Source organism: Pseudonaja textilis, chromosome 3, assembly GCF_049901715.1.
Source record: "Pseudonaja textilis isolate UNSWEBS1 chromosome 3, rPseTex1.2, whole genome shotgun sequence".
Lineage (NCBI taxonomy): Eukaryota > Metazoa > Chordata > Lepidosauria > Squamata > Elapidae > Pseudonaja > Pseudonaja textilis.
The window spans coordinates 78,990,025-79,008,083 of NC_141992.1; the positions used below are offsets into that span (position 1 = coordinate 78,990,025).

At 40.2% G+C, this 18,059-nt stretch overlaps 1 long non-coding RNA gene across 1 annotated transcript in view; it reads left to right on the forward strand.

Moving 5' to 3' along the window:
• The first annotated feature begins 16,956 nt into the window (after positions 1 to 16,956).
• Positions 16,957 to 18,059, forward strand: part of LOC148126182 (uncharacterized) — a 96,565-nt gene continuing 95,462 nt past the window's right edge. Inside the window, exon 1 of the long non-coding RNA XR_015742574.1 lies at positions 16,957 to 17,098. This is a non-coding gene — a long non-coding RNA (uncharacterized LOC148126182). The remainder of the gene's footprint in view (positions 17,099 to 18,059) is intronic.

The following is an 18,059-nucleotide window of genomic DNA, read 5'->3' on the forward strand; positions in this document are numbered from 1 at the left end:
AGAAGGTTATTAAAAAAGTAAACTTTTTTCAGAGAATCTACTTATGGTTTTCAGCCACAGTTCAGGAAGTAGAGAAGAAGCCTGCCTGAAAAATGCCTAGCCCTTTTCGTAAGCTTAAAATGATTTTTTAAAAAGATTAAACAAAACTGATTCTTCAGCCATTCAGAGAAAGAAATCATAATTGTAATTCATTCGGTTCATCCCATGAATGTTTAATATGTGTGTGTTTATAGGTAAAAATGCCAGACTGGAAAATTGCACTGTCAAACCGAACCGGAGAATGATGTAGATCCCTAATCTTATTAGTGGCCAACTTGTGGCTCTTCTGAACTGTGTTTAAAATTAATATCCTCATTTTGTTATTGCCATGTGATGATGGGACAAAGGTGAAGGAGCACATTGGTTTGGGTCACATTGTTGCATTGTGCTAATATATCAATATATTAAAAATGGATGAGTGGTCAAACGTGCACCTGGTATTGTTAGAAAAAAAAAAAATAAGCAGCAGAGTTTTAGCCCAGAAGATTGAGATACATAAGCAATGCAAAAATGAAAAAGCTAATCCAATATCTGGCACTGTAGACTATATGTTGACCGTGAAAAATAACGAAGCAATAAATGGGCTTTTTTTTTTTTTGGCATAGTTTGCCTTAAAATTTCCAAAGGACTAAACTGCTCAGAGTTACTGGGAGTTCATGTGGCATCAATAAATTATTATTGTATCACCATTGAACAGCAACTGTGTCTTCCAGTGTGCCATTTATCTTTGCACAAAACTTCTGCTGTTTCTGACTCCTGTTATTTCTAGGCACTTGATTATCCAGTCATGTGGCAGGAAGTTACATGCCTTCCTGTAATCAATCCAAGCTACATTCAAATTGGTCTACCTTCTCTTGCAGTTTTCCAAAACTGCCTTGTCGGTTAGGAGCTGATTTCCCCACCACCACCACCCATACACATACTATTTGGACAGTTTCCTTTCTGCGCAGATTGAAAGAGCTTGTTTTCAGCAAGATGCTGTTGGACTAGATTTAGCCATTTGTAAGTTGTTAGTAAACCAATAATTGGTCTGTAGTTGCCTGATGCTGCCCCTTTTGCTGGAACTTTCATTATCCTGTAGGTTTTGCAAGATGTTAGGCACTCTTCAATTTCACATCCTTGCAGTATGTTGTTAAACTGCTTCATAATGAATGATTGCAGACCAGTCAGATGTTTCATCCAAAAAAACACGCAGTTCTTCTTCAGCTGGTGCTGAACAATTCTCGATCTTTCTCGCCCTTTCCCCTGCCATTTCTGTTGTTAGGACAAGGTTTTCCATTTCAGCTTCTTTTTTTCCTTCTCCATTCAATAATTTCTTAATTACAGAGGGCCACTTAGACCAGCTTGGAAATTCCCTGGCTGAACATTTCCACCCATTTTCATACATGCAGAGTTGCTGGGAGTTGAGCAGTGTAAGCAAATTACTAAGTAAATAAAAACTGGATTTGTTCTGAGGGAATCCAGAGAAAATTTGGTATATTCCAAGACTTCCTTACAACAATGAAGATGTACCTCTCAGGGATTCTGCCTTATGATTTGTGGGGGGTGGGGATTGCATTTTGCACTTCTGAATATTTTCTCTCTTGATATACATACTTTTTCTGGACCTGAAGTAAACTAATTTAATCAGTCATCTGATTAAATCATGGCTTATTCTGTGCATCAAAGCACTTTTGTCTTTGCCTTTATCCTTTTTTTTCTTTCTTTTGATCCCAAGTGAATTGATTAAAAAAAATCATTCTGCTTCAGAGAGTTTCAGTGTAACAACAACAAAAAAGTTATCAAAATCTTCTTTGTTCTTTAATAATAAAAATCCATTTCTATCATCACAAAATTTATATTGAGAGTCAAATGATTCTTAAGAAATACTTTGATGAATTTTACTTCATATTAGGGATCTGATCTTTCAAGGCTTTCTGTCACCTTTTTTTGTATTTGTTTTGATTGCTTTTGAGTTGTAAAGGTAATCATCACTTAACAACCACAATTGGAATTTTGATCATTAAATGAAACAATAAGCAAAGAGCCCACATCATGGTTTCCCTCAATGACTGCAATCCCAGCATTCCCAGTGGCAGTGGTTAAACAATAGCCTAGATCAGGAGTGTCCAACCTTGGCAACTTTAAGACTTATGGACTTCAACTCCCAGAATTCCTCAAGTCTTAAAGTTGCCAAGGTTGGACACCCCTGGCCTAGATTGTTCGGCATACTGAATGAAAGAGCTGCCAGCTGCGAGGATTTCATCTCCATGCACAGCTGAAAATCTCCTGACAGGCAGCCTCTTTGCTCTTTGTTCCTGCAGCCCAGTGAAGGATTTCAGCTGCCCTCCGTGCATGAGGGGTGGGTGGGGGAGAGAATCCTTTGGCTTCAAGGGAAATCTTTTATGGTACTTCAGAAAAGGAGCTGAAATCTTCAGGTTTTCAGCTCTATTCCTGCAGCCTTGCAAAATATTTTCCCTCCTCTCCATGCACAGAGGGGAAATCTTTAGTAGAACTGCATGAATGGAGCTGAAATCTGCAGGATTTCTACTTCATTCCTGCAGCCAGTGACAGTATTTTTTTCTCCATCCCCTCTGCTTTTAACTTTTCCCACCAACTTCTACATTTACTTTCTGGGGAAGTTATCAGAGAAGATTGCAAATTGCAATCATATGATCACAGGGAGCTTGGCAATTGGTTATACACTGAAGCCATTGTCAAGTGCCCAAAATGTGGTCATATGAATGGGAGGTGGTGGCATGATCCTTTACAGTTCCTGGAAGTGTTTTGTAAGGCATAAAGCTCCCTGTCTGAGGCTGTTGTAATTTTGAATGCTTGTTAAACCACTGGTCATAAATTGAGGACTGCCTGTAGTTAGACATATAGTGAACTCTGTAATATACCCACAGCAGAAATGGCTAAACAACCACTTGCAGGGCCCTAAATTTAATTGGGGTGGTTGAATTTCTTCATTTCCATATCTGTGGCCACCACTTTCCTCAAGGAAAGAAAGAACCATATCTTGAGAAAAGAGATTCCCAGGTAGTAGAAGTGACTAAGTACCTGAAAATGAACCTCTGAAACAGAAGCCTCCATTTTGGAAAATCCTTGTTTCACAAGTTGTTCCCATTCCCAAAAAGAAGGCCAGTGGTGAGTCTCTTATCTAATCAACTCCATTTGATTTGTAACAATTTATTCTATAGAACAGGACCACTTAATCAGGCTAAACAAGACCCTTTCTGTAATTATCCCTCTATGGTAGACCTCTCAACTAAGGTGGCAATCTGCAGCCTTCATGATAAACCTTTCCAAAACTCAAATAAAGAAATCACACAAACCCTTTTGTAGGCTTAAAGTGTTCAGTTCTCTTTTTCTGGATCCTTCAAGTTGCTCAGTGGATTAACATGCACAATAATCTTGTGTCCAAATCATGTTTTGTATTGGACTGGCTAATAACGCAGGTTGCTAAATAGAACCTAGATACTTGCAAATACCCACAATTCAGTTCAGTAAATGTTTACCCTTGTAGAGACACCATTGCAAGGTGGCGAAGTGCCTCATAGAACATGTTGCTCTATGTTTGATAAAGAAGAGAGAGACCAAGGACATTTGCAGGAATGGGTAAGGGGACAATGACAGTGTATGGTTGGATTCAGGGGTGGAATCCTACTGGTATAACAACTGGTTCAGTGAGCACGGGCTAATTTCAAATCACCCGCTCCAGCAAGCATTCACCTTCTCCTGCTGATGCGCAGCACTCAGCTGTGCTGCACAAAGCAGCTGAGGAAGAAAAAGCAGGGTATAAAGCACAGCCTAGAGCCCGGACAGGTGGGTGGGCCAAACAGAAGACCAGAAGATTGTTGCAGCAGAGCTACCAGTTCTATAAAACCAGGCTGAACCAGTAGAATCCCACCCCGGATTGGATCATTGCGTACATTTTAATATCCGTACAACTTTAAACACTTCTCTACAAAGTGAAGCATTTGCTGAAGAACAGACAGTCCTTGAGTTACAACCATTCATTTAGCAATCATTTGAAGTTACAACAGCACTGGAAAAAGTGACTTACAACTGATCCTCACACTTACAACCATCACAGCATTCTCACAGGAACGTGAACAAAATTTGGGCGTTTGGCAACTGGCTTGTATTTACGATGGTTGAATCATCTTTGGGTCAAGTAAATGCCATTTGTGACCTTTCTGGCCTGTTTCTGACAAAGTCTATGGAGGAAGCTGGACTTACTTAATAAGGACCATGTGATTTACTTAGCAACTGCAATGATTCCGTCCCGGTGGCAAAACAGTTCATAAAAATTGGGCATGATTTCCTTAACAGCCACCTTAATGGAAATTCTGATCTCAGTTGTGGTCATAAGTTGAGGACTACCTATAGACTGCAAGAATCTGCCAGCAACTACTGTTGGAAGAAATATCCATTTGGTTCAGTTCCAAGCCAGGAGAAAGGCACTGGAGACAAAATGGAGGCTGGGGGCTGATTGGAAAGAGGGCCAATTTATTGATGAAGCAGAACCACAAAGCACGTGTGATTCTGGGCAGCTGACCACATGGAGTTGAGAGTGGGGTTTTTAAATACATTCTTTTGGGCTTTGCATTTGAACTTCCTGTTCCTGTGCAAGAACATGTATTTTATTGGCTATTGCAGGGGTTATGGAGGGGTCATAGCTGGCTCTGTAGGTTGTCTAAGCTAAGTTTGGTTGAAGTTTGGACTGCTGATGCAATAAAGGGGCATTAGGCAAATCCTGTTGTGGCTGAGGGCTAATCCTACCTTTGTTGGATCTTGGGTGAAGGTATTTGCTTATGAATAGATCTATCTATTTATCTCTTAAGTGCTGACATCTGCTGTAGGCTATTAAGGAAGACAGGGGCTGCTTTACAAGAACATGTTTCTTCATTTCTCCTTTTAGCGAAATATAATGCTCTGCCTTTTTAATAGTTCCTAAAATATTTCATTCTTCTAGGAGAAGGGTCGGTGCTAACTTTCTACACTATGTTCTGGCAGAAGCAGGGCTTTGATTGGCTGCCCATTTCACCAGTGGTGGTTTCTGTTGCCAAGCGAAGCAAAGGAGCAGCAGTGTTCTGTCTTGAAAACAAATGGGACATCTCCTTCCTTTGCAGCTTTGCTTTCAAGATCCGTGCTGACTTAACTGATCAATCTCTCATAACCAAGTTATGCATTGAGAGTCATCACTCTGGGGGATGGCAAATGACCCAAATGGAGAGGGTCTGAGGTTCAGGCCCCAGCCTCTGATAGTGCAGCCTGAACGATGGAGACTGGGTTAGAAGGACGATCCCCACTGACTGAAATATCAATCACTTTGCTGAGTTCTTCTGTATGCTCACTCGATGCCTTCTTTCCTTTTTTTTTAAAAAAAATGACAAAACAGCACTGGCACAAGTAGGGGAAGAGGAGACATTTGTATCAGACATCATAAATCACACGCGCTATAATCGGTATCAGTGGCACTCACTCTCTGCACATTACACACCCAATCAGAAGGCTCTCGGAAGAAGCACTGCATTTTCTCAATTATCTGTACCAGCAAAGTCTTTTGAGCCCTCAGAAAATATGGTGCCTCAGCCTCAGCCTTAAAAGCAGATGGGCTGATTGGGTGCAGCAAATGAAAAACAAAGTGTTACATATAAAACTGTACATAACAGCTTACCAAGGTGTGTGTGTGTGTGTGTGTGTGTGTGTGTGTGTGTGTGTGTGTGTTGTTGTCTTACAGTAAATGGATTCTCATGTTTTATCTACTGTCTTGAATGGAGATTATACAAAACATGGGAGTCTACTCATAAGACAAAACCATTAAGTGAAAGAGTATTAGAGGAGGAGGAGGAGGAGGCAGCCTGGCAATCACACCTATTAGCACATTAAGATTTACTTTTTCATTCAGGCCTTGAAATTAAAAAGTCACCTCAGCTGCCTGCTCAATTAGAGCTTTGGAAGGTTGTAGCTTCACAACTGAGGTAAAACCAAGGATATTTTATGGGCTTCTTGAGCAGATTAGAATATAAGACAGGCAGTGGTGGGTTTCAAATTATTTTTACCACTGGTTCTGTGGGAGTGGCTTGGTGGGCACACAGAGGGTTTGCTACCAACCTTCTCCTGCAATCCTGCACTCTCCCTGTGTCTTCAACAGCTGACTCATGGCTGCCGCGGGAAGCAGCTGAGGTTGAAAAGCAGGAAATGTAGGTCAGAATAGAGCCAGGGCAGGTGGGAGGGCCCAACAGCTGATCATCAGAGTGAACGGTTTGGTTGAACCATGCTGAACTGGTAGAATACCACCGCTGAAGACAGGGGTGTCAAGCTCGCAGCATCAAGGCAGCATCACGTGACATATCAGGACTTTTTCCTCCTTTGCTAAACCAGGCATGGGTATGGCCAGCATGTGATGCATCAGGCCCACGAGCCATGAGTTTGACAGCCCTGGTATAAGATATCCATGCGTATCAGTGAAAAGCTGTCCTAATTTGCTTCCACAAAGAGGTTCATGCTTCAGAGGTGACACTACTCACACTTGCAGGGTGCTTTACTCCCTCCTTCACCATGTCCAAAAGCGGGGACCTTTGAGTTGAAGCCCCAACTATTTGTTGGAAATAACCATTATAAATTAAAGCAACCTTCCATAACCTGGAGCTGTCCAGAGATATTGGCCTTCTTCCCAGAATTATAGGAATTTAAGTCTAATGTACTTGAAGCATGTCAATTTAGAGGAGGCTGGGCTAAAGGAAGAAAGATGGGACAAATAAGAGAGCAGACAATACATTGTGGAGCTACTAGGTTTCTCTGTCTCATGCCTTCAAGCCTACCTTTGAAAAGATTAAGTAGACGTCAGGCAATCTTGTAGAACATCACAGGACATCTATATCCTCTTAAAAGACCCTTCTCCTTTAGTTCATTTTAAGAGAAAACCATTCTGCAGTTGGTGATAGCTGCCTTGTACTGGGATTGTCACTTTACACTTTAGCTCCTGTTGTGTGATAATTTCTAAGATTGTAAGAGGTAATAGCCCACCAAGAGCCATCATGTGATGACTGATTGAAGTCAAGCTATCAAGTGACAGCTGCAATTACTACATGCTTAACTATCTGTGAACTCTCTCTGAGTGTAAGAGAATAATATAAAGTAGAAGTTTGAGTCAGAATATTTCCTGGAGAACTTTTTTTTTTTTTAGCTCAGATAGTGAAAATTTAAAAAGACAAGCATCTTAAAGCTCCTAATAGCCTAAAAAGCACAAGGTAAAATGTCTTAGCCTCACTAACTGCAGAATGACCTGTGTGCAGCTTCAAGGTAGTTTCTTACAACTCTTTTGTATCTTCTGGAGCCATTTCTCTTATTGTGTTCCCACAATTCTTTTAACGTTAAAGGGAAGCCAGTTTTTGCCTATAAGGAAACGGCCTAGGAAAAATGTAATATGGTATGTGACGTCCTCACAAATTCCAATACAAAAATCAGTACTGATCTATGAAAATTCCACTGAGGTTGGATTCACACAACCATTTAATAGAGTGAACTGGGACAGTAGTAGGAGTCATGTGTATAATAGGATACCTGCCCAGATCATGGCTCATACGTCTTCAAAGCAAATGAGTGGCACCGAGTACTGGTGATTCATTATCTGGACATGTGCTCTGTCATTCCATTGGACAAGTTTAGCTGATCATAATTCACTGAAATAGGCAAGTCAGGTTCATGTCAGATTGTCAGATTGTAATAGATGTTTTATGTGAGTTGGCCCTTAACCACTGAAGGGCTTTTGCTGAGTACCCATGACTGAAATTGTTGCTGGAAGTTGCTGGGGAAATAAATATGACTGCAAATGGTTGGAATGAAAACTTCTGGAATCTGCCTGTCTGGGAGCCTACAGCCAAATTACAGTAGGATGCGATTTATTCAATTTGAATAAAACGGAAAGGGTGGGTTTCCATCTAATGCTATGACTGGAAAACACATAAGGGGATTCAGATTGGTTGTGACTGCCAAGCAAGCTACTGTAAGAGAGCAGAAGCATATTATCAAGGAAGAAGAAATAAGAACAGTCATGATTTCCTTTGCTTTATGAACATATTAATATAATATAAATATATTATTACATTAGCCTCACAACCGATACAAAAGCTATGAGTGGTGCAAAAAGCCATGGAAAGATACATGCTCAGACAAGATAGAAAGACCTGTACATGGATTAGAGCAGAGGGACCCACCCCCTGGTCTGTGGACTGCACTGGGCCGCGTCATGCCAGAAACTGGTCTGCACAAACAAGCAAAGCCCCATCCGTGGAATGCAGGCAGCGCATGAAACCACACCCCTCTGATCTGCTAAAAATCCTCTCCCCCCCCGAACCAGTTCCTGGCGCCCAAAAGGTTGAGAGGGGGGCACACTGGTTTAGAGAACGAACAAAAGTATACAATTTCATCAAGAGAGTTGAAATGGAAATGGGCTGGTCACATAGCAAGAAGAAGCAGGTGAACCAAGGCAGTCATAGAATGGATCTCACTTGATAAAAAGCGTATGCAAAAGAGACCTAAAACAAGACAGGTCGATGACCTCAGCAAGTATTGTGTGATGACTCGGGGCATGGCACAAAGGCAACACAGTCAGATAAGCAATAAAAGTCCCTTTATTATCTCTAACTTTGCCCCCAATGTCCACGTTACCTTCGAGATGGAGAAACATTCTCCCAGGAACAGCCTTTGACTGTAGAAAATTCAGTCCAAAGCAAGGTACGCACAAACTGAAAATCCAAACAAACCAAACTGAAGTAATTAGTTTGGCAGGGCTGGAGCAGGAATTTCAAACTTGAAAGCATGGCAAAACTCACAAAGTTGGAAAGACTCCAGGAACACAGATAAGCCACAATGATACAAGATAAAGTCACATTTGCTCCCAACAGCTTGCTGCATGCAGCTTGCCTTTTTTTATACACTGTGCTCCCAGCTGCAGACAATGAAGGGAATCAGGGCCCTTTCCTCCCCGTAAGCCACACAACCCACATTGCTCTCTTCTCCGTTCCTCCCTATGGGCCCTAGGATGAAGAGTGGATGGGCCTGGGTCTTCCTCTGAATTCCCTCTCCCTTGTTCTCTCTCTCCCCTGCTCCATCCAGCCAGACTTTGCCCTTCCCCAGCCTCCTCCACAGCCAATGGAGCCACACTCCCACTCCCTGTCAGCTGTTCAGCTTCCTCCTCTGAGTCAGATTCTGACCGGGGCATGACTTATTGCAGGCCCAATTGGTTAAAAAAAGGCTCAGGACAGTATGGGTTGGAAAAAGGCAGAAGAGGCCTTCACCCTGCAGTGGATAGATGATGGCTAGAATGAATGAGCATTGTTATTGCTTCTGGATGAGATGGGTAGCACACAAATGAAATAGTCTATTCTGTTATATTATATGAATTATATTCCACTATGTGGCTATATAGCAAACATATGATGATGGATATAGCCTCAGTCATAATACCAATCTGATTGATTTCAATGAGTCTGTTGTATGTCAGATTAAATCTGTACTGCAATCCACAGTCTCCAGGTTGCAACCTAGCATTCTTCCTTTCAACCACCGTATTTGTAGTTTCCATTATAGCTTATCATATATTACGGTGGGAACCTAATACTTTAGTGCATGAATCATTTTATTAGCAAGTTGAAAAACCAAATGCTGGATCCCATACAAATGATATATTCCAATATGTATTCAGAATAAGTGCCTCCATTTAAAAAAAAATAAAAAAATTAGTTGAGGTAAGCTGGAGATTAAAAGCATCTGTACACAAACCAATGATGAGACTCTTCAATAGATTTTGAATAACAGTATTACCATATGCCACGTCTACCGTGAAATAAATCCTAAACACATATAATTAATAAACTTCAGGTTGCTCCCTATTACGAATGCATTTATTATAGCTCGAACAATTTTTGTGAAACTTTTTGGAATAGGTTATGTTTTAGATCAGAGTTAGAATACACCCCATTTTACTTAAATTACAATGGGTTGAACTTTGTTATGGTAATGATCTTAGAAGAAATACTGCATTCCAAAGGTTAGCATTTCATGGTGATTATTTAATGAACAGTTTGATTACTTTTTTTGGAGCTGCAGGAAAACTGAAGGCTAAAGGCAAAAGAAGGAGTAATTTGCTCAAGTCAAATAAATCTCGTCAAAATTGGTTCCCTCCACCCTTTTCTCCTTTTTCTTGTGACAATATGCTGCACCCATTACCAGAATACACAAAGACTTTTTAAAAATTCAAGTGCATAATTGGATCCATCTGGGGTTGAATCTTCCTTTGATAAATTCTAAGTAGTTTGCATGTTAGCGTGAAAATCAACCCAAATAAATTAAATTTTCTGTAAGGAGAGTTATGATCTCTGATCTTCTGTTTCTCATCAAAATAATTCTTAAATTGGCAAAGAGCAGCTGGGTGTACGGAGTGAGAGGCATCCTGTGGCAGAGAGCAAGTGAAATAAATAAATAAAAATCCAGACTTTGCCCAAATCGAGGAACAAGAATCTATTATCTGTGTTTGTTTAGCTATACCTATATCATTTGTCTATCTCCTATCTATCATCTATCATTTATCTATCTCATCTGCAAGTTACTTTCTGCCATTTCAATCCAAAAGAAAATCTTAGTGTATAAAGGTAGCTTGCAATAAAAATTATATAACACATTATTAACAATCAAATTCATAATAATTAGGACAATGTCATAAACAGTGTCTCTAATCATCCTCAGTACATATACCCTCTAAATCTCAGTCTTTGAATGCCTGCTTAAATAATCAAACATTCCCAGCTAAATTAAATGCTCCAACAACTCCTGCAAAGGATGCAATCCTTGCTTTAGAACTTCCTCCCCCCCAAAAAGTCTATATCCTGTTTATATTCTGCATGTTTGCTGTTTTTCCAGGCGTTCAGGCTGTACTTACATCTATTGGCTGTGGTTGCTTTTTATTCTAGTTTTCTGCTATTACCAGTTCTGTATTACTTCAGAGTTTATTATGTGTTGTCTTGTTGTGCATACTAATCTTCTTGCAAAGCTTTAGAGAGTTTTCATTAGTAGGGAATATAGCTGTTCTTCATTTAAGCAGAAGAGCTGCAAACTCCATATATTTCTTAAATGAACACAGAGATTTTAAGTGGAATGAATTCTGATTTGGCATACACAACCCTGATGAAATCCTTCTTTTTATTCACAGTGATGTAGTCAAGTGGATCTGTATTCTCCAGGTTAAAGAACTCATTACATATTGAGCATATTCCATATAAGCCCAAGTCCTCCCCCGACACCTGGGACAGTGGCATAACTCAAATGGCATTGAACTCCCACTGATGGCCATGAATCTTCTGAGTGTCTGAAGAATAATAGCCTTTGTACCTAACACTGCTGGTGAAAGACCACTGTCATCTGAATGATGTCAGTGGAGCAAACCTATCTGGAGCACTCATCTGGGAAGGATTATTATGTCGCCTGCAAGAATAGCTTATCATTTTATCAGTATCTTTGTCATCATCACTTTAAAGACTCACTGTAGTCATTATAGCTACAGTAAATTATGGATCTGTAATTTTTTGTGTGTGTCATCTCTTCATGCCAGATCAGGGAAGAGGCACCACAAAAACTATTTGAAGTTTATTGTTCTTGGTTATAATAATATAATGTCCCCTCTTATACCAAAGAGAGTAGAGTAAGGGTAATTTTGAGTTTCTTTCTTTCTCCTTCCTCTTTCTCCGGGCTAAACTGGTTTTTATATAACCACTCCTACATTCTTTCAACTGCGAAACTACTTTGGACGAAGCCATGTTTACTTTTGCTTCGTTTCTTAGTTGCCACTCGTCGGGAGAAGGGGGAGAGTTAGAATGGACTGGAATGTGGTGCCCTAGTCCACTAGACCAGGGGTGTCAAACACAATTTCATTGAAGGCCACATCAGTGTTGTGTTTGACCTCGGGGGGGGGGGCATGTGGGTGTAGGTGTGTGTGTGTGGCCAGCTTGACATCATTTGCTCTGTTTTCATCTGCGATGGCCTCCTGCAGCCCTCTGCCAATGGAAACAGAGCCTGTGGATGGATGTGGCCCACCCAGGCTCCATTTTTACTGGCAGAGGCACTGTAGGGCGGTCCTTCGCTGATTCTGGGGTGGCCTCGTGGGCCAGATCTAAGCACCACGTGGGCCAGATGCAGCCCATAGCCCTTGAGTTTGACACCACCGCACTAGACAAAACATTGACCAGAAGCAGCATGAGAATCGAGGTCATGTCAACACCTGCTGAGACCAAGGAGGAAGCTACTACAGGATTGATTGGTTAATGTGACCCAGGACACCTGAGGTGGGTGGGAAGTTTCTGTTCTTTTTATTACTGTGAAGCGCGGGAAATACTCAGAGCTGGCTTCACCTTTCTAAGTTCCGATACGATGTACTCAATAATAAGCCTTTCAAGCCTGAATGGAGCTTCCAAGTTCTGATTGAATTGGGTTCATTGTTCGGAACTATGACACATTATCTCCATGCTCATCTTCACCTTGCTTGCATATCCCCCCCCCCCGCATTCTTGACCATTTTGTATCATACATTTATTATTCTCCTTGATAAAGTCCACATCTGGTCCCAAAGCTCTTACGCAACATCTCCCAGAGCTGCAGTTTATTTAACAAGACAAAATGCGCCTTATTAAACAATGTGAAATGTATTTCTAGACCCTGCATGCACTTTTACCAATGTAACTGGTGCTCCTTAAGAGGGTAAAAAAAATTGCTTGAATCTTTTTCCTGTGACAGTTGATTTTTTTGAAAAATTATGTAAATTGACTTATGCTAAATTTAGTAAATATATAAATATATAGAAAGGGTACTGTACTATCTGGACCAACATCAGTGTTTACATCTATCAAAAATAGGGTTTTCCAAGACCTTGTTGCCTAATTAGGAGGAACAAATATCCTTTCCCCCCCCATCTTGGAATGCTTAGAATTCCACTGGTTAAGTGACTGCAATCTTTCCCTTACCAGTAATCCTAACTCACAACTTCCATATTATTGGAGGGAAAAGAGGACTTATCATGGAAAAGCATAATTCCTGGTAGTGGGCTCCCATGGCTCATCCAGACAACTGCTTTCAAGTGCTTTCTTCCCATCTTTGAGTTTATGTGTCATTATTTGTATTTATGTCAATATAAATAGTGCTGTCCTGAAAGTCCACCTTTGCTGTGACTCAGCAATGAGGCTGGGCAGTATTGCTGCCGACCCACCAAGTAATATGGGATAGTTTCAGGGCAGGGATTGGTGGATTCCCTACCATCTGTTTTTTTCTTGTAACATAACCTTCCAGAAACATAATCAAGCACCAATCACTCTCTTTAACTGTGGCAAGGCGGGGTTAACTGTCAGAAACATTAGCCAATCCATACTGCTTTATCCATACCTCTCTTGCATTCCATCAACCAATCAGCTAATATTTGGGGAAATTTTTTTCATATACTTGAAGAAAGAAAGAAAGAAGAAAGAAAGAAAGAAAGAAAGAAAGAAAGAAAGAAAGAAAGAAAGAAAGAAAGAAAGAAAGAAAGAAAGAAAGGGAGAGAGAAAGAGAAAGGAAGAGAAAGAGAGGAAGGAAGAGAGGAAGGGAGGAAGGGAGGAGAAAAGAGAAAGAAAGAAAAAGAAAGAAGAGAAGGAGAGAGAAAGAGAGAAGGGAAGAGAAAGAGAGAAAAGAGAGGAAGGAAGGAGGAAAGAGAAAGAGAGACAGGGAGAGAGAAAGAAAGAAAGAAAGAAAGAAAGAAAGAAAGAAAGAAAGAAAGAAAGAAAGAAAGAAAGAAAGAAAAGGAGAGAGAAAGAGAAAGGAAGAGAAAGAGAGGAAGGAAGAGAGGAAGCAGGGAAGGGAGGAGAAAAGAGAAAGAAAGAAAAAGAAAGAAGAGAAGGAGAGAGAAAGAGAGAAGGGAAGAGAAAGAGAGAAAAGAGAGGAAGGAAGGAGGAAAGAGAAAGAGAGAGGGAGAGAGAAAGAAAGAAAGAAAGAAAGAAAGAAAGAAAGAAAGAAAGAAAGAAAGAAAGAAAATAATTCTTGTGGCAGGTCTATTAATCTCTTTCTCACCTGCAGCAATCACATATGAAGACAGACTTTTACAACAAAGCCAACCTTTGTTTTTATTATTTATTTGTTTTATTTGTCATGGGAATATTGATCTCCTGGAAAAAATAGGGAAAGTTGTGAAATCAATATTTTCATGAAAAAAGGCCAACAGATCAGTGGCATCAACACCTGAATTTCTCCAGAGGGTGCATGCAGAAAGAGGATGTGGAAAAGACTTTGCCCAGTGAAGAATATTATATGAAGCTTTTGATTTTCTTTTCCCAGTATATAATTGGGTTTTCTTATTGAATTAAAAAAGTAGAAGGGAGAACCAGCTTTTAGGATGAAATACATTCTCATATACTATGTTATGTTTTCAGTCCTCGGAGAAATGCAGCAGAAAACAGGGTGAGTTGTCTGATTGATGCTCACTTCAGCTATCAGATTTCTCTCTTGCTTTCATTTTACTGTCAAGGATTTTGTGTACTTTTGTCTTTGACTAACACCAGGTCTAGCTCTTTTAAGCTTCTCTCTGCACACTAAAAAAAAAAAAAAACAACCCAACACCAACAACCACCATTTCTGTGACTCTTAGTTTTTGGGTAAATGGGTATGTTTGCTATAAGAATTATTTTCCAGTCACCAAAGTTCTTTTGATTATTCCTTCTTAGGCTGGCCTTTGTGCACTGATCACGCCTGTCTCCAAATTTGGTTCTAAATACATGGTAGAAAAAGTGGGCCAATAAACCTGAACAAAAGCTTTAATCCATCAGAAGAACAACAAACAAGTGTGCACATATGTGTGAACATGTGAATGTGAATTTGGTCATGTTTCCCAGATCTGTTATTTCTGTGTTCTTTCTTGCAATCAAAACCAAAATGGGCCTGGAGTGACCATTTACCAGACATAGGGTGAGTTACCACAGTCAATAGAATCTGGGTAGTTCCCATCTTCTAACCATTGTCATCCTAAAGCTGGTCTTCAAATCCCTCTATACTCACTCCATGGCAAACTTTGTATCAATAATCAATAGAAGGAGAAGATCACTTTTATCCAACAGAAAACTGGACAGGCCTCTAGGCTACTTCAGCAGCGGGATGGCGATGAGACAGAGATGAAATCAAGAGGATAGGGGCCTCAAATGATTAGGAAGATGTCTTTATGTTGTGAGAAATGAGATGATGAAGATGAGCCCTAGTATTATTTCTTGCTAAGGAAATGAGGTTTACAGCTTTTTATAGAACTTTTATAGAGCAACAAGCTCTATAATTCCTAGCAGGTAAATGATCCTATTAGCATTACTTGCAGACAAAGAAAGAAAGTGCACTGTTTCTCCTGCTTAGCTTTGACCTTGAATCTTCCCTCCTTCCATGTTTCTGGTTATTTGTTTTAAAATAAGAAAGGCAGCTATTTGGTGTGCCAAGGCAGATGGACCAGGGATAAACCTCAGTTTAAGGTAAGCTCAATTCAAAGAGAGTGGAACTAACTTAAAACAGTCAAGGGGAATTTCATAAGTAGGTATTTGCAGATGTGAGCAAGAGGGCCAATGAGGAACTTATGTCATGATATCAGAATACTAATCTTGAGATTTATGTACTTCCATGAAATATTGGAGTGCAAGAACACAAGGTCAGGATCTGTTTCTTGCTGTTGCTGTGCATGTGTCATCATTTGTCTGTGGCTTGTTATGGACGTATGTGTTCACATGTTGGGCTCCCCCACAGTTTCACATCATCTCTACTTTTAAACGTAGAACCTGCCTTCTTTATCATGTCCCATATTTTCTTGAGGTTCACACACAGAAGGGAAAACTTGTGTATTAGTGAAAAGGTGTGTGCAGGATGTTGCTCCATGTCCTCTTTCACCTACTTTCATTAGGTGGTAAAATTGTCTATTTGATAAATATGAAAAGGGGCAGCAATATGGATTTAAAAGAAGAGAAAAAGCTTAGAGCTGGGTTTATAATGGTCTTGTACTATGCATATTTTAAGCAAGGCAAGGTAACTAAGAAGCTCAGTCAATGGTTCTTTAAACTTACACTAAGGTATTAATTTGCAGTTGAAAATTTAGTGCCACAATGGACCGTTTCAGTACCCTAAGACAATTCCTGAAAATCAATGAATTGTTTTATGTGCTATCATGTGCTATTATTCACTATAGTTTTATATTCATAATTAGAGTTGATCTGGCACCAAATTCTTAGCTGTCATTCTCTCTCCCCCACTGCTGAACTCAAATGCTATTCAACCATCCAGAAAATTATACTGGCATTAAAATTTGTTATTTTGATGGCCAATCCCTCACCTGCCTCCCTCATGTGTGTTCTCCTCTGTTCCACTGGCAAATGGTGGGGTCTTGTATAAGGCATATTAATCAAACCATTGTTTTCATTATGTCTATGGATATTGTCAATCATCCAGGTATTTTTTTCCCCCAAAGTCAACTGGATTTTCTTGCGGGAGTGGGAGGTGGAGTTTCTTAGATGAAAAGACTTTTCATCCAAGAAGCTTCTTCGGTTCTAACTGACTGGTGGGGAATAGAAGGATCTTTGCAGTTATCAAGTTGTTAGCAGTCTGAGGGTTGTTTGTTAGCTGAGAGTTGGTGAGGCCATTTGGAGATTTATCTGTATTCTCAGAGTAATCTGTAAACAGGTGTGGAACCTTTGTGAGACTGCTGAAAGGACTGTGTTGTAAACAATAGATAGGTGGTGCCATGTCCCTCTCACTCTGTTCAGGGAGGGATATTCATTTTTATCATAGACAACCTCTTTGACTCTTTTTTCAAACCAGTGATACTCTCTGTTCAGAATGTGAACCTTGCTGTCTTCAAAAGAGTGACCCTTGTCTTTTCAGATGCTGGTGGATGCTGAAACCCTGTCCTGATGTGTTTGTTCTCTTTTGTTGTGCCACGGGTTTGTGAAGTGGTAGTTTCGCTTAGCTTCGCTTCCTTGCTCCTTCCTAACGTGAAATCAACAATCACCACACTGAAATGGAAAAGGGGGTAGGTTTCTATGCTCTTTCTCTTGATTGCTGGAGGCCAAATACTGGGAAATCATGAAGGATCATGAAGGAAGCTGATAAATAAAATACACCATGCATATGAAAGTACAAAGAGGGTGAAAAGCAGAAGCTTAACTATTAGCACAGGTAATAGTTACCTGTGCAGGTAACAAATGCATATTACACAGTAGTGCCTTTCCTCACAAGCAAGAGGTTTTTAGAAAAATGTGACTCCCTCTGCTGCCCTTCCTTCTCCCTCTTGCTAGGGTTTAAGAATATAAGCATATATGACTCCCTATGACTTCACAAATTTGGAAAACCAGTCACCTGGGTTTCTGATCTGTGCTTTTTACACTAAGCTGCACTGCTGGTGAAATTATTATTATCATTATTATGGTTAATCACACAGTCATCCAGAGGTTTAGAATGGATTTGGCATTTTTATCCACTCATTGAGTTCTGTAGGAAGCAAAATCCATCCAGGTCTAGCTCCAAGCCGGGAATAAAATGGAGGCTGATTGGAAAGAAAGTTGGTTTATTTATGAGCAGAAGAACCACCAACAGCATGTGATTCTGGGACAGCTGACAAAATGGAGTTGAGAGTGGGTGGGGTTTTTTTTAAACCTTTTCTGCTCCTTATGGGGTCATGTAGGGGTCTTGGCTGGCTCTGTAGGCAAAAGGGGGAAATGCAAATCCTTGATGTTTGTCTGAGCTAATCTTGTCTTGCCTAATTGTTTATCGGGAGTTTTTGTCTGGCCCAGTTTTTCTGAATTGATTACCAAATCAGCATTTCTAAAAGCTGGCCTCCTCAGTTTCTGCTTGGAGTAGGGAGATTGGGGTTGGTTTCTGTCTCCCTTAAAAATTTTCCCCATTTCTCCTTTAGAGAAAATATTTTATCCTGCCTTTTTAATATTCCCCAAAATATTTCATTCTCTAGGAGGGTAGGTGGGTGCCAATTTTCT